The 13,934-nt window shown below is 49.5% G+C and overlaps 1 protein-coding gene across 1 annotated transcript in view; it reads right to left on the reverse strand.

Annotated features, from left to right (window-relative positions):
• The window catches only part of cux2b (cut-like homeobox 2b), a 69,207-nt gene that overhangs the window by 19,916 nt on the left and 35,357 nt on the right, over positions 1 to 13,934 (reverse strand). The gene's annotated exons all lie outside the window — the stretch shown is intronic.

Consider the following 13,934-nt stretch of genomic DNA (forward strand, 5'->3'; position numbering starts at 1 on the left):
TTGTGAAATATAGAGTACCACTGCTACAACAGATCATCGTGTTGTGATAGGATTGTGTTCTAGGACGTATTGTACTGTACACTCATATTTGGCCTGACTAGCTACAGTGCGGCGGCGTGTTGCGAGGTGACATTTGGCCTGTTAAATGTTGGTGCCGGCGTGCCCTAGGAGGCAGGTCAGCGTCTGTGGCCTGGGTGACCCCTGCACTCAGCACCTGCCGTGCTCTACTCCACGGGCGATGCAAACCAATTAACGATTCATTAGGAGGGACAAAGAAAGGGAATTAGCCACCACCTGGCCCCATGGAGAGGGCACCTGCGCTGGTGGGTATGTGGGTTAGAGCCTCCGAGCTCCTCTCCTGCTCTGGGAGTCAGAGGACGGTCAGTCTCAGTTCCCTAGCTGCTCTCCGCAACAACAAATCAGATCAGCCTCGCCGTCCGGCTGACCCTCCAGCAGGATGAATTCAAATGATTGTCATCTATTGTCTGTGTCGTTCCTGCTAGTGTTGATTACAGCTTTTATCTGATCGCCACAATGGATTCTGAGGGGGTCAAGTGCATGCTACGTCTGGGCGGTGCTTTATTGGTTTGACTTCAGTTCAGGAATATCATTTGGTAGCAGGACTGAAAACACTTATGAGAACTGGGGGAACTGTTTAGTGCGGTTATAAATAACAATAGTGGAAAACAGAGAGAGAGAGAGAGAGAGAGAGAGACTGAGATAGAGAGCCTTGATTTACTGGAAATGGCTTGTGTCTTCCCCGGAGAGGCCTAACGACAGCATCATGTTTAAAGAAATATCATAAAGATCAAGCAAATCCCTCCCATCACTCCCACCCAGCGCTGCCCGCCGGAGTTCATGGAAAACGGAAAGGCTGAAGCCTAATCGATACAGATGCAATAGTCTGCAGCTCTCAGCCGACTCCCAGCGATAGTGTTGTTTCAGTCACCCCCCCCCCCCCCCCCGCCCCCACCTCTCTCTCCTTCCAGGACATGACGTAGGGCTGTAGGATCAGCAATCAGACGTCAGTATGCAGAGAGCTGCTACTGGCCCTTCTGCCCAGATCCCCCTGACCTGCCGCGAGAGATGAGCTTGCTGTTTGCTCCTCTTTAAGCCCACGGTGTTCATTTTTCTTATTCAAGATTCACACCCTGTTCAGATCTGACATCACATCACAACAACATACCGCAGGACTAATATTATGCACAGATGTTCCAGTGTCGCTCAGAAGCACTAATCTTCTTCCATCTCAATTGGACGCATCATCGTGAAAAACAAAATGTCTTGTGCACAATGAACCCTCTGCACTAATGAAACCCTGTTCTTCACTGTGGGCAGTGGAAAAAGCCCAGAGTTCCATAGGTACTTCTGATGCACAGGCAAATGTCATTATCAGTCCGAGCCGCGCCTCTGGGCAGCTCACTGAAAACCGTCAACCAGGGTATGTGAGCTCACGGAAATATAGTCTGACACCTTCCTGCCTGGCTTCTCTGAAGCCTATACATCAAACAGGGGCTCTGAACTGCATATGTAAAAAAAACAAAAAAAACAGACGCCACGAACGCAACAGGTTCTCTTTTCCAAGAGAGACAAGGGCTCTCCTGGTCCTCCATCATCCTTTAACGAGAGAACACGGAGATTACCTTCACAATCACACCATTAACCTGCCCACAGACGCTAGCAGAGACATCAATCACACGCCTGCCTGATGCCCCATCACGTTAGCACTCGCTATGCGTAGCCTCACCCCCCCCCCGCCGCTGCCATCATCAAAGAACTCGGAGGTATCGCACATAATGTGCTCTGATCTGGGACTCATCTTCATCTTCCCCCTCCGAACTAATCCAGATCCAGTCAAACACGTGGGATTAGCTAGCGTCCCCCGGTACCTGGCCCGGCTGGAGACCGGAGAGAGCCAACGCAGGCCAACGCAGACACAGACAATTGCCTGCTCTCTTTTAGCCTGTTTTGGGAGATAACGGATAGAATATGGCTTCTGTTGGAGGGACTCGCTGCAGGTTTTTACAAGCAGGAGGAAGCCCCAGAGAGGACAGACAGAGGAAACCTGTTAGCGGGGGTCCATAACTCTTCACTGAGGATCAGGCGGTGTGGGCAGACCACTGGCCTGTGGGACACTGCTGGGAAATACTCACTGGTAAGCCTCGGAGAATACTCACAGCACTAACCCGAGAGAGAGAGAGAGAGAGAGAGAGAGAGAGAGAGAGAGAGAGATGTATGTGTGTGTTGAGTGAGTGTATGTGTGTGTGTATATGTGCGTTTGTCGGTGCGCACATACTTTGGTGTCTGTGTGTGTGTGTGTGTGTGTGTGTGTGAGTGTGTGTTCACACATAATTTGGTGTCTGTGTGTGTGTCTGCGCAAGTTGCGTGTGTTGAGAACAGAAGAATAAAAGGGGAGAAAAGACAGGTTTGATGGAGTAACAGAGTGAAAGAAAGAGACAGAAATGAGGACTGAGCTACAGACAGAAGAAGCCAGTGAGAGAGGATCCCATAAAGACTGCAATTAGCAATTATGCAGTCATCAATTACAATTATCACAACTGGTGATTATGCAATTATCACTCTAAATCATCGTTTTTTTTCTCCCTTTCTCAGCCTTACCAGCCTGCCACCTCCTGTGATTTGAGTGTTTGAGGTGTTTGAGGACGGGGCGTGTGTGATAATGCAGGTGATTAGAGCGCGTGACGACAGGGAGGGGGTGTCTCTCTGCCGAGCGCCCCGCCAAGCGAGCGTGCGTGCGTGTGCACGTGCGTGCGGAGAATGCGGTTGGCGACGGTGCGCGCAAGGAGAGGGACGGGAGGGATGGGGGGGTTGGGGGGGTTTGGTGCCGTACTCCCAGAGGCCTCTAAATTACCTGTCATCTTCCCCATGATGCAAAGGTCAGTGCACAATCATGGGAGTCCGTCCTCCACGGCGCTCGGAGCGCGCCGGCCCGGCCCCGGCTGACAGCGTGTCACGACGACGCCCCCCGCCGCCGCACTCCGGCCGTATTAGAAACTACACACTGGGACGCCACCTGTCGCCACGTAATACAGCCAGCCACAACACCCTGGAAGGAGCGTGCGGGTTTAGAAAACCCCCCCGTCGTACGGCGTTAGTCCCGGGAAAGGGCGGCGTCGCCCCGGAGACGGCCGGGCGGTAGCCGCGGTCGCCGGACCCTGTTTTTTTGCTTCGCTGTGTGTTCAGGAGAGAGGGTTGAGGGTTGATGAGCCGGTGTGGGCTGACTGATGAGTGGGTGGAGAGCAGCAGCAAACACGGTGTGTACACACACACACACGCGCACGCACGTACGCACACACACACACACACGCCTGACATTTGCATGAATGCAGTCACACACATATGGGCCACGCACACCTACAGCATACATTGACATCCACACACACGTACACGCACATGCGCACGCACACACATACACGCACTTTCTCGCGCTCTAACACACACACACACACACACACGCACAATCTCTCTCTCTCTCGCTCTAACACAGACACACACGAGTGTGAGGGGCTTTATTTTGGGTGACACCCCTCTGCGAGGGGAGCTGGCGTCATGGCCGTGGGCTCTGCTGCTCCGGCAGCCCGGCGAGATGAGCAGCCGGAGCCCTGACAGGCGTCGCGTCCCCCGCGTCAATTCCAATCAGAGGCGCCTGTCACTCACACGCCGCCGCACCCGCGGTGCACGGACGCCGCCGGCGCAGGCGCTCTCCCCCGGCAGATTGCCGCTCCCGCCGCCATCCCCGCACGACAGAGAGCCAAGGCCGGCCGCGCTCGTCTTCGTCGGGCTCCCGTTTGGGGCTGCAGCATGAGCCTGCATCACAGCCACGCCACCGTGGGACCTGTTGTTTGAGCGCTGCGGCGTTATCCACATCTTCACTGAGCTAATCAATACGCTGGGCCGCACAAGGGCTTAGCCGCCATACTGTTGAAGGATGAATGGGGCTGTAAGGGAGAGTCCACCAGGTGTACCGTCAGAGTAGGGTGTGTGTGTGTGTGTGTGTGTGTGTGTAGGGAGGGAGGGGGGTAGTAACGACATCCAGGCAGGAGGAGCACCAGTAATCCTGATGGACATGGCGGCGTGAGCTCCGAGTGAGACAAAGCACAGCACGATGTTAAACTCTGATCAAAGCCTCTGTCTGCTGTACCGTCCTGCAGGTGTCTACCCCCCTCGCCCTTTCTCCCCCTCCCCCGACACACACACACACACACACACACACACACACACACACACACCACAGACCAGGCAGCTCCGGAGCTCCACCAACTTGACAAAACTCAACATGAACCTATGTGCAACACCTCAAAGTCACAGCAAAGTCAAGACAGAGATGAAGGGAGTCCGTCTAAGAAAGCAAAAACAAATCTTTTGTGAAACACTTTGTAGTTCAAAAGACACTTTCTTTCTCTCAGACAGCTATTCAAGATGTTTGGAGTACGCCGCGACCTGGAGGTTGGGGAACGTTCGCCTGCTGAGAAGGTGCATAAAAGAGACGTGACGGGAGAAGCGAAAAGGGAAGCGAAAAGGGAAGCGAGAAGCAGAAATGAGCAGGGCTGCGCTGTTAGCGTCGTCGTTCGCAGAGAGGGGGGAGGCGCAGGCCAGGGGGAGCGAGGAGAGAGAGCAGGCGGGGGCTGACTATGAGCACAAAGTGGCCCAGTTCTTGGACTGCCCCAGTGAACCGAGCCACAGCAGATGGGGGTGGCATGGCCCGGGTTTGTGTGTGTGTGTGCGCCAGCCTCCAGCCCCGGTACCGGACCCCTGGCAGCCACCGGTGGAGCCGATGCGCCGGTGGGCGCCACAGCTGCATATCTCCCTCTCTCTGACACATGTTGACAATGGTTCTCTGGCCCTGCCTACGCCAGTCAAGGTGAGACAGCCCGGCAGAGAGAGAGAGAGAGAGAGAGAGAGAGGGAGAGCCTTCGTCCGTGATGGATAGCGTTCTCCATCCACCTCTCCTCTCTCTCCCTCTCAGAAGGCTGGTGACTTTCCAGTAAGGCAATTATCATTGCGGAATGCATAATAGCCTAATTAATTACAGGTGTCAGCTCTGCCTTTGTTTCGCAGTGGAGGAACATCTTGCCAAAGCCGCATCCCATCAGAGAACGGCGCCTGATGAACGAGCGAGCGGCAAGCGGAGGCTGGACGCGCTCGCCGAGAGCAAACACGCGCTGTTGGAGGACAACAAAGATAAGCGGGAGTCTACCGAAAAATCTCCTGCTGCTAAGAGCAGAGTCAAATCACATGAAATCAAACTTTATTTGTATTGCACATTTCATACACAGAGGCAAGAAATGCACTTTACAGAGAGCAAAGGGGATGGACATAGATCCTACCCCTACATTTTCCAGGGGGGAGCCAAAAAACAGTTCACCCTGGGGGCCAAAATAGGTGAGCTGTAAAAATTCTCTCAACGAGACGATTGAGTAAGCTCCTGGAAAAGGGGGATTAAAAGCATCTTTCCCAGAAAAACCTTGCATGTCTGCTTGGATGGAAGTCCCAGTGGCTGACAGGTCATGCAGCGAGAGGACTTCCTGTGAGCAGTCTTGGTGACGACAGCACCAGAACAGCCCCTTCCCCATACGCCTGCTCTAGTATGAGATATCATTTATCCTGTCAGAATTTTCTCTCTCGCTCTATTTACTGAGAATACAGGAAACACGCAAACTGCACCGAAGGAAAGAGCAAATAATGGGAATTGGAAGGGAGAGAAGTGAACGATGACGTGACTAGGAGAGGGAGACGGCACAGAGAGACTCGCTTCGTTCTCCTCCTCAGCTAAACACACCCGCAGATTTGCGCAAAATGTAATAAAACTGCAACCCTGTGTGTGTGTGAGCTTTCTGTGTGTGAGGTGGGGTGGGGAGAGGGGTTGATAATCCCCCCACACCCCCAGGCAGCAGGGGCTCATTGTAGAGCACACTGACTCTAATAGGAGTCGGTGCTGCACTTGTATACGGCTCTCTGCTCCCACTGTGAGAGGAGTTTTACATAATTAATGACTGTTGATGTTTCCCAGGTAGTCGCCCGGCAAATTCACTCCAGACTCGGCTGCCACCATCGCCGGTTCCGCTGAGAGTGACACCGGAACAGACAGCTTACATTACAGGCATAAACAAGGCAATTTTGTACAGTGTCTCCAGACATTAACGTGAGGTGTTCGAGCCAATGATTCTAGTGACTTCAGAGTAACACTCGGAGAGAGCTTTGCTGCAAAAGTAAGCCTACAGAAAATCTGCGCTTGAAGCCTCCACTTCAGAGCCTTGAATTGCATTGTGAGAAGTACAGTATCAGTCGGCCATGTTGGAGGTACAAAGCTACTGAATGTAGATAGATAGATCAATAGAGGGATAGATCAGATAGACAGATAGACCTCCAACATGGCTGACTGATGACGGGCCGTGAAAACGCTCAAGACACGCCACCTTTTCGAGAAAATAATGGTGGAACCAAATGGGTGATCATGCATACAGAGTATTAAATATGAATGTCCACCTGAGAACGTCGGTACAGTAGCCCAGCAGGCTTGTTCCAGGCTGCAGACAGACAGCCTGGAGAGGCCGAGGGCCACGTTCTAACTGCTGGGAGCCAGTCCAGCTCTATATTGGAGTATGTTGAATTAAACATTTAAACATGACACCCTGGGAGGGCTATTTTTTACGTCTCTCAACCCCACTACTCATTATTAATTTGTAATAACCTTTAAGGCTTTTTGATGTCATACATATTTTACGGAGAGATATCACTCCCTCACCGTCAGCATGGCGCTGTGGGCCTGTCAATGACTGATCACCCCCGCCCAAGACAGGTGTGCCGTCATCCACTAAAATTAGCACCAGGTGAGGACGAAGAGTAATACTTCACAGCTTATGCGTGTGAGAGTTTGTGTGTGTGTGTGTGTGTGTGTGTGAGTGTGAGTGTGTGTATGTGTGTGTGTGTGTGTGTATGTGTGTGTGTGTGTGTGTGTGTGTGCTGTACAGGTATGTACTATATGTAAGGACTGTGGGACTGTATGTCTATCAATACTGTCCATCGGAATAAATAACAATCATAAGAGGTACTGCAGAGTGACACTATGACAGCGTTAAGTTATTAGTGCTGTGCTTTTGAGAGGTGAGCCCAGATTACCCCCCCTAAAAACAAAAAGTGGATTAACTGTCAGATCAGTACATAAAGCCTTTTAGGAAGTGACCTGACGAACATGGTTTTTATGTATATTTATGAGAGCCCAGTGTGTGACAGTCCATTTCAGGGGCATAAATCAGTGGACTGGTGAACAAGGCTCATTGGGGGGGGGCACATTAACCCCCCTCCATCTTCCTCTATTAGAGCTGGCCAAGGCCTGCACCGACCCGCCCCCCCCCCCCCCCTCCCCCCGATCCACTGAGACTTCCTCCTTGCCTGCTGGATGCCAGCCTAGAGCTTGTGTACCCGAGTGCCAACGCTGCTCTAAAAGCTGTAAAACCAAATGAGCGCTGTTTGGTTAATGTACACTGATTGACCACCGCTGCCAAAAAACTGATGTCATGATTGTAATGATCGGCTTTACAATCATTTGCCTAGAGTAAACAGTATGGATCCATATGGGGGTGTTAAGAGATTTTGGACGAAAAAAATTGGATGAGTTTCACAATGGAGATGGGGAAGATGATCATGACTCCAGAGGATGAACATTTTTATCATTTTGTGATGTGGAAAGTAAAAATTAATCTGTGTTTGTCATAAAGAACTACTGTATGGGCTGGACATCTATTGATAGTAGAAGCAGGATATCCGCAACACTGTATTTATGCTCCCAAGGTGCTTTAATAAAATATGTTTCGACCTGTATAAGATCTTCGTCAGGTACATCCACCTTACAGGTCGAAACGCTGTACTTTATTAAAGCACCTTGGGAGCAAAAAAACAGTGGATCCAGAGGATATCCTGCTTCTACTATTTGAGCATTTTTTATCCTACACCTGTGAAATACGTGGATGTGCGTGCATCATTGGACTACATACTGGACATCTATTTAGGCTTGCTGTACAGTAACTGTAACCTTTAAATCGGTAGCTTCATGTTTGACTTTCATAACTTTCTGTTGGACTCTGAGGGTTACGTAATCCCGCTCAGAGTGTAGGACATTCCATGCCGGTTCTAAATAAAGAATTCTGACACACAGCCACTGTGATTTGGGCAGGTTTTCACACGGGATGTCATAGTTCTGCAGCGCTAGCTAGCTCCGCCGCTATTTCAGGATCTGCCTCATTAGAGAGGAAACATCCAACACAAAAGGAACAAGCACACTTTACTAAAGAGGGAAGAGTGTATAACGATTACATACATTTACCCTAGCCCCTGCCTCATAGGCTAAACCCACAACACTGCTGCTGTAAGTGTGAACACAGATACTGTACATATGCAAGCAGCATGGTACCCATGACCTAGTGTGTCTGAGGATGATCAGTGTCACACTCCCCCTAGGCCACACACATACACACACACACACACACACAATTCAGTCACACCTACAAATACAGAGCGATCATAAAACAAACACCAGTGGTCAGAAACTCCTATTACTGTATGAGAGCAGGTCACACACTGAAACAGATGTGATTCCATGTGTCCTTCTGTCTCTTCCTCTGTTTCTGACTGAATGTTCAACTCAGTCCATCTGGTGACAGAGCCTCCTGTTGGCGCCGGGCAGCCCGTCAAGCTCCAGAATCAGAGTCCTCCGTGTCTCTCTGCTAGTCTCTGCCAGCCTAGGCCTCAACGCAGACAGCTGTTCCCCTCGGCTGTCCTATCAGCCCCTCTCCAGACTTGGCCCCTCAGACTGAGGAGCGGGAACTCTCACACAAATCCACCGAGACCCAATTACAGAGAGCAAACTCTCCACTGCAGAGTAATGGCGGGGAGATGCAGAGTTGCTGCTGCTTTAATTGAAGATGTGTTTTACTCTCTTCAGGGCACTTTCGCCGCTCTCTCCTCTGATGAAACGCGGGGAGGAACGGGGACACAGGGGAGAGCAGAGGGGACTTAATACACACATATGAGGAAGGCATATGGCGCCTTGGTTTTGGATCCTTAAGGGATCAATGGTTGAGCAGATTGTATTTCAATGGTAGAAACATCAGAATAACACAAGTGGAATTGTAAGAATAAAAGTGTATGTGGAGATAAAAGGCCATCTTTCGAAGCAGTTAATTGCATGAGAACGGGTTCTTCGTCCTCAATGCATTCTCCTCTAGCAGCAAAGTTCCTTTAATATAACCGCATGTTAATTAGCATTGTAGTTAATCCCATATTAAAGAGACCCAATCTGTCAGGTCACATTATAAACAATCGGCCCAAACGTTAGTGCGTGTGACATTTTGAGCTGCTATCTCTCTCAGCAAAATGTTCCCTTGGTGCTAATTGGCCTACTTTACGCTGTCTTTCTTTGAATTGCCAGTTGTTTTTTTTAGCATTTGGGATATTCGCCTTGACAAGCATCATCCTATAGGTTTACTTTATGCATAGAAATCTCAATTTTCTGCAGAGGGATAGCAAAAATAAAAGTAAAAGATTTAACCCAAGACTGTAAGGTAGTGAGGCCCACCTTCATGGGATATTTAATACAATTTGAGTGGAGAATAAAAGTTCAAACACTTAGCCCGCAGCAAAGTGAGTGTAACTTTTCTCTTCGTGCATTATTTAAGATGGGCTCCATCATTTTATCAATCTATCGATCTCTCACAAGAAAGATGAAAATGGAAAAATAATGAGGCCGATGAATGCAGAGTAAAGAACATCAATGTGTGAAATTTAATTATCTGGGCTGGAAAATGGGGGGGAAAATGTCGAGTGTTTTCTAAAACAAAAAGAGAGTGAAAAAAGGACCAGTTAATATTTTTCCCTCTCTGCATATTTTAATTACCAGATCAATCATAACTATGTACAGTGGTGCTTTCATAAGAGAGGAGAAAATTGCAAGTCTAAATGAAAAACAATAGATTTGCTTTAAAGCCTTGGCTCTTTTGAAGTCTAAATTAAAATTTCAGGTACCTTTAGGAGAACCTCCTTCAGAAAGTTGTGATATTTAATTAGTGTGTTTAGATTCTGCTGAAATTAAACTCCACAGCCAACCACAATGAGAAATGAAAACAGGGAGTGATCTTGACTTCAGTGGGGGAATGACAGAGACAAACCGAGGGCCTTTGTCTGGTCTTGATCTCTCGTGTCTCTGAGGGTGATGTACAGGGGTCTGACTGTGCTCTCGGGTGTCTGGGTGCCTCTGACTCCCTGCTCCTGAAATCACCGGATCAGGCGGTGGAATTGGTGGAGCAGGTCTCTCGTCACGCCTTTTCCTCCCCATGCAGGTTTTTCCTGGTTGTACGAACGCTGATGTTTATTTCTCCTGGCATGTCCTCGCCGGCGCAGAGCCACCGATTTCACACATTTTTATTGGCTAATTTGACTGTGCTCTTGCCAGCAGCTGAGCTTGAGCCAGGAGTCAGAGGATCCCAAGAACACTGCTGCTGCTGCTGCTCTCTGTCTGAGCTGAGCTGCCTGTGGGGAAGGGGGCCTAGTGTCTGCCTCATAACAAGCCAGTTGACCGTTAAAGGCCGGGGTGAGTTAGGTGTCTGAGAGACTGCCTGTTAGATTAGTTACTGTAGGTGTTCTGGAGAATGCCTGTTTACAGAGGGCTGAGCTGGGGGTGGGAGGGAGTGAAATTGCCTGTCTGTCCGTTGGGGTGACAGGGGTTTAGAGGAGCGCATGTAAGCCTGTAAGATAACCAATGAGAACCCCGCAGACTCACTGGCGTGTGCGCGTCCTCAAACACGGCTAACATTTGCACAGCAACGTCAGTCAGGCGTGATCACCGGGCTCTGAGGTTTGTGCTGTCAGGACTGTAGAAATTAGACCCGGCACTGCAGAGCAGAATGTGCTGAAACTCATCAATTCCACATGGCTTGAGAGGCAGGACCTATTTATAACATCTCCCCCTTTTTTTTTTACCTGGTGTGCATCCCCGGCTCCTAAACAGGCTCCCATAATGATGAATACACCCAACTGGGACGAGCAGACAGGGCATCAGTCAGAACAGGAAAACAAACGCGCCCCAACACGCCATCCTGTCGCCCAGAAAACATACACAGCCCTAGGAGGAGTGCAGAGGCAAACAGGGATGAGGGATCTCCGGCACAAACACAGCCCGACCAATCAAAGCATCCGTCATACGGGAGGAGACGGGTCATATATCTCCAGTCTGCAGACTCACTTTTGGTTTCTAGCCCGCAACATCGTGTCCTACAGTCCCAGTGTCTCTTATATAATCACCACTGCAGGTGCTGTGACCCTATCAGAGGCAGCGCCGCAGTACCTGCTGCTCTCTGCGTGACCTCTGACCCGGGCAGAAGTCCAGGAAGTACCTGGTACAGTAATGTGGCCGTATGTACTAATACCTACCCACATACCTACCTACTAATACCTACCCATGTACTAATACCTACCCACATACCTACCTACTAATACCTACCCATGTACTAATACCTACCCACATACCTACCTACTAATACCTACCCATGTACTAATACCTACCCACCTACCTACCTACTAATACCTACCCATGTACTAATACCTACCCACCTACCTACCTACTAATACCTACCCATGTACTAATACCTACCCACCTACCTACCTACTAATACAGTACCTACCCATGTACTAATACCTACCCACCTACCTACCTACTAATACCTACCCATGTACTAATACCTACCCATGTACTAATACCTACCCATGTACTAATAACTACCCACATACCTACCTACTAATACCTACCCATGTACTAATACCTACCCACCTACCTACCTACTAATACCTACCCATGTACTAATACCTACCCACCTACCTACCTACTAATACCTACCCATGTACTAATACCTACCATGTACTAATACCTACCCATGTACTAATACCTACCCATGTACTAATACCTACCCACCTACCTACCTACTAATACCTACCCATGTACTAATACCGACCATGTACTAATACCGACCATGTACTAATACCTACCCACCTACCTACCTACTGATACCTACCCATGTACTAATACCTACCATGTACTAATACCTACCCATGTACTAATACCTACCCATGTATTAATACCTAGCCATGTACTAATACCTACCATGTACTAATACCTACCCACCTACCTACCGACTAATACCTATCCATGTAGTAATACCTACCCATGTACTAATACCTACTAATACCTACCATGTACTAATACCTACCCATGTACTAATAACTACCATGTACTAATACCTACCATGTACTAATACCTACCATGTACTAATACCTACCCATGTACTAATACCTACAATGTACTAATACCTACCCATGTACTAATACCTACCATGTACTAATACCTACCATGTACATGATGAGCAGAGTGTGAAGCGCCACTGAAGTGGAAAGGAAGAGGAACTGTAGGATGCTAGAGGAGACTAGAGCATGTCTCTCTCTCTCCCTCCCTCTCTCTCTCTCTCTCTCTCCCTCCCTCCCTCTCTCCCTCTCTCTCTCCCTCCCTCTCTCTCTCCCTCCCTCTCTCAGAGAGAGGACACGAGTGATAAAGCAGGAGCAGAGAGAGCCTGTAGTTTACATGGCCCTGGAGCCCATTACGTTCTCCACAATGGGCTGCAGGACTATGTGTGATGTGCATACCTAATGACCTGGAGTTCCTGGGTCTGGCCTGCCTGCCCGACACTCGATGAGGCGGAGACAGAGCAGACACGGGTCGCATTAGAGCCAGAACCCCCCGGTTTCTGGACCTGGTGGGTTGGGATAGGATGTGGGAAAAGACCCTGGACACGTGGGCCACAGGGAGAAACAGATATCATGAAATTGCATGGAACGAACAGTTCAGGGTTATTGGAAAAGCGTTTAACCAGTATGGTGAGCATTCATTTATACTGTGTCTATACAACAACCACAAACACCATGATAAACCTCAACCTCCCTTCTCTGGAAAGTGAGAGCAGGTCCATTGACTCTGTTAATCAATCACATCCAACCACCACCAGCATAGAATGGCCGTCCAATCATCCTATCTTCACCTAATAACTGGCCAATTTAGGCCATGATGAAGATCTGTCTTCGCTGAGCCGTTGAAGCGGTCGCCCGGTCGCCCGCTTCCCAAACGGCGCGGTTCCTCATCTTTGAAAGTGCCACAGAGCCCCTCATACAATTAGGCTGGGAAAGAGCTTCATGACCGTTAGACTCAGTCAGCCGGGCGCCCCTCGTCCCTCACAGGCCGCCAGCATAGCTAGGAGCACTGGCTCGTACAGAAAGGTAATTATGGAGCCTCTCATTATGACACAGAGGAAGCTTGCGTCATAACACACACACGCGCACACACGCGCCCTTTTATCACAGCGCCATAATTAATTATCATCCTTTACTCTTTGATTCATTTCACTATTCATAACATATTTATACATTCAAGAGGAATTATCATTTCCTTCAGGAATGAATCAAGAAGAGGAAGGAGCGGCCTCCTCTCCTCGGATGATCAAAGACGGGTGCGTCTCTACCTAGCGGCGTGGCTGTCAGCTCCCAGGATGCCGTGCTGCCGGGTCGGTCTCAGAAAGCAGAATGGCGCTACAGGACACTGGCCCGATGTCAACCTATGGTTCTTATGGCTGTGGGTCTGAGATACACATCTTGACTGCAAAGGTACTGAAAAGTGTCTTCCCTTCGGTGGAGACTGCGAGTGTCTCCTTTGCGCAGTCTTCACATCTGGCTGTGGTCAAGTCAGTAGCTGACACCCTGGTGACCGGCAGCTGTCACGTTGAGGCAGTAGTCTACTCTGTTGAGATGCAGCGTCCTCTGTGTCAGAGACCTCTGTAGCATACGGCAAGAGAATGAGCAGCAGGCAAAAAACACTCTCT

The sequence above is a fragment of the Borostomias antarcticus genome (assembly GCF_949987555.1).
Source record: "Borostomias antarcticus genome assembly, chromosome: 23".
Lineage (NCBI taxonomy): Eukaryota > Metazoa > Chordata > Actinopteri > Stomiiformes > Stomiidae > Borostomias > Borostomias antarcticus.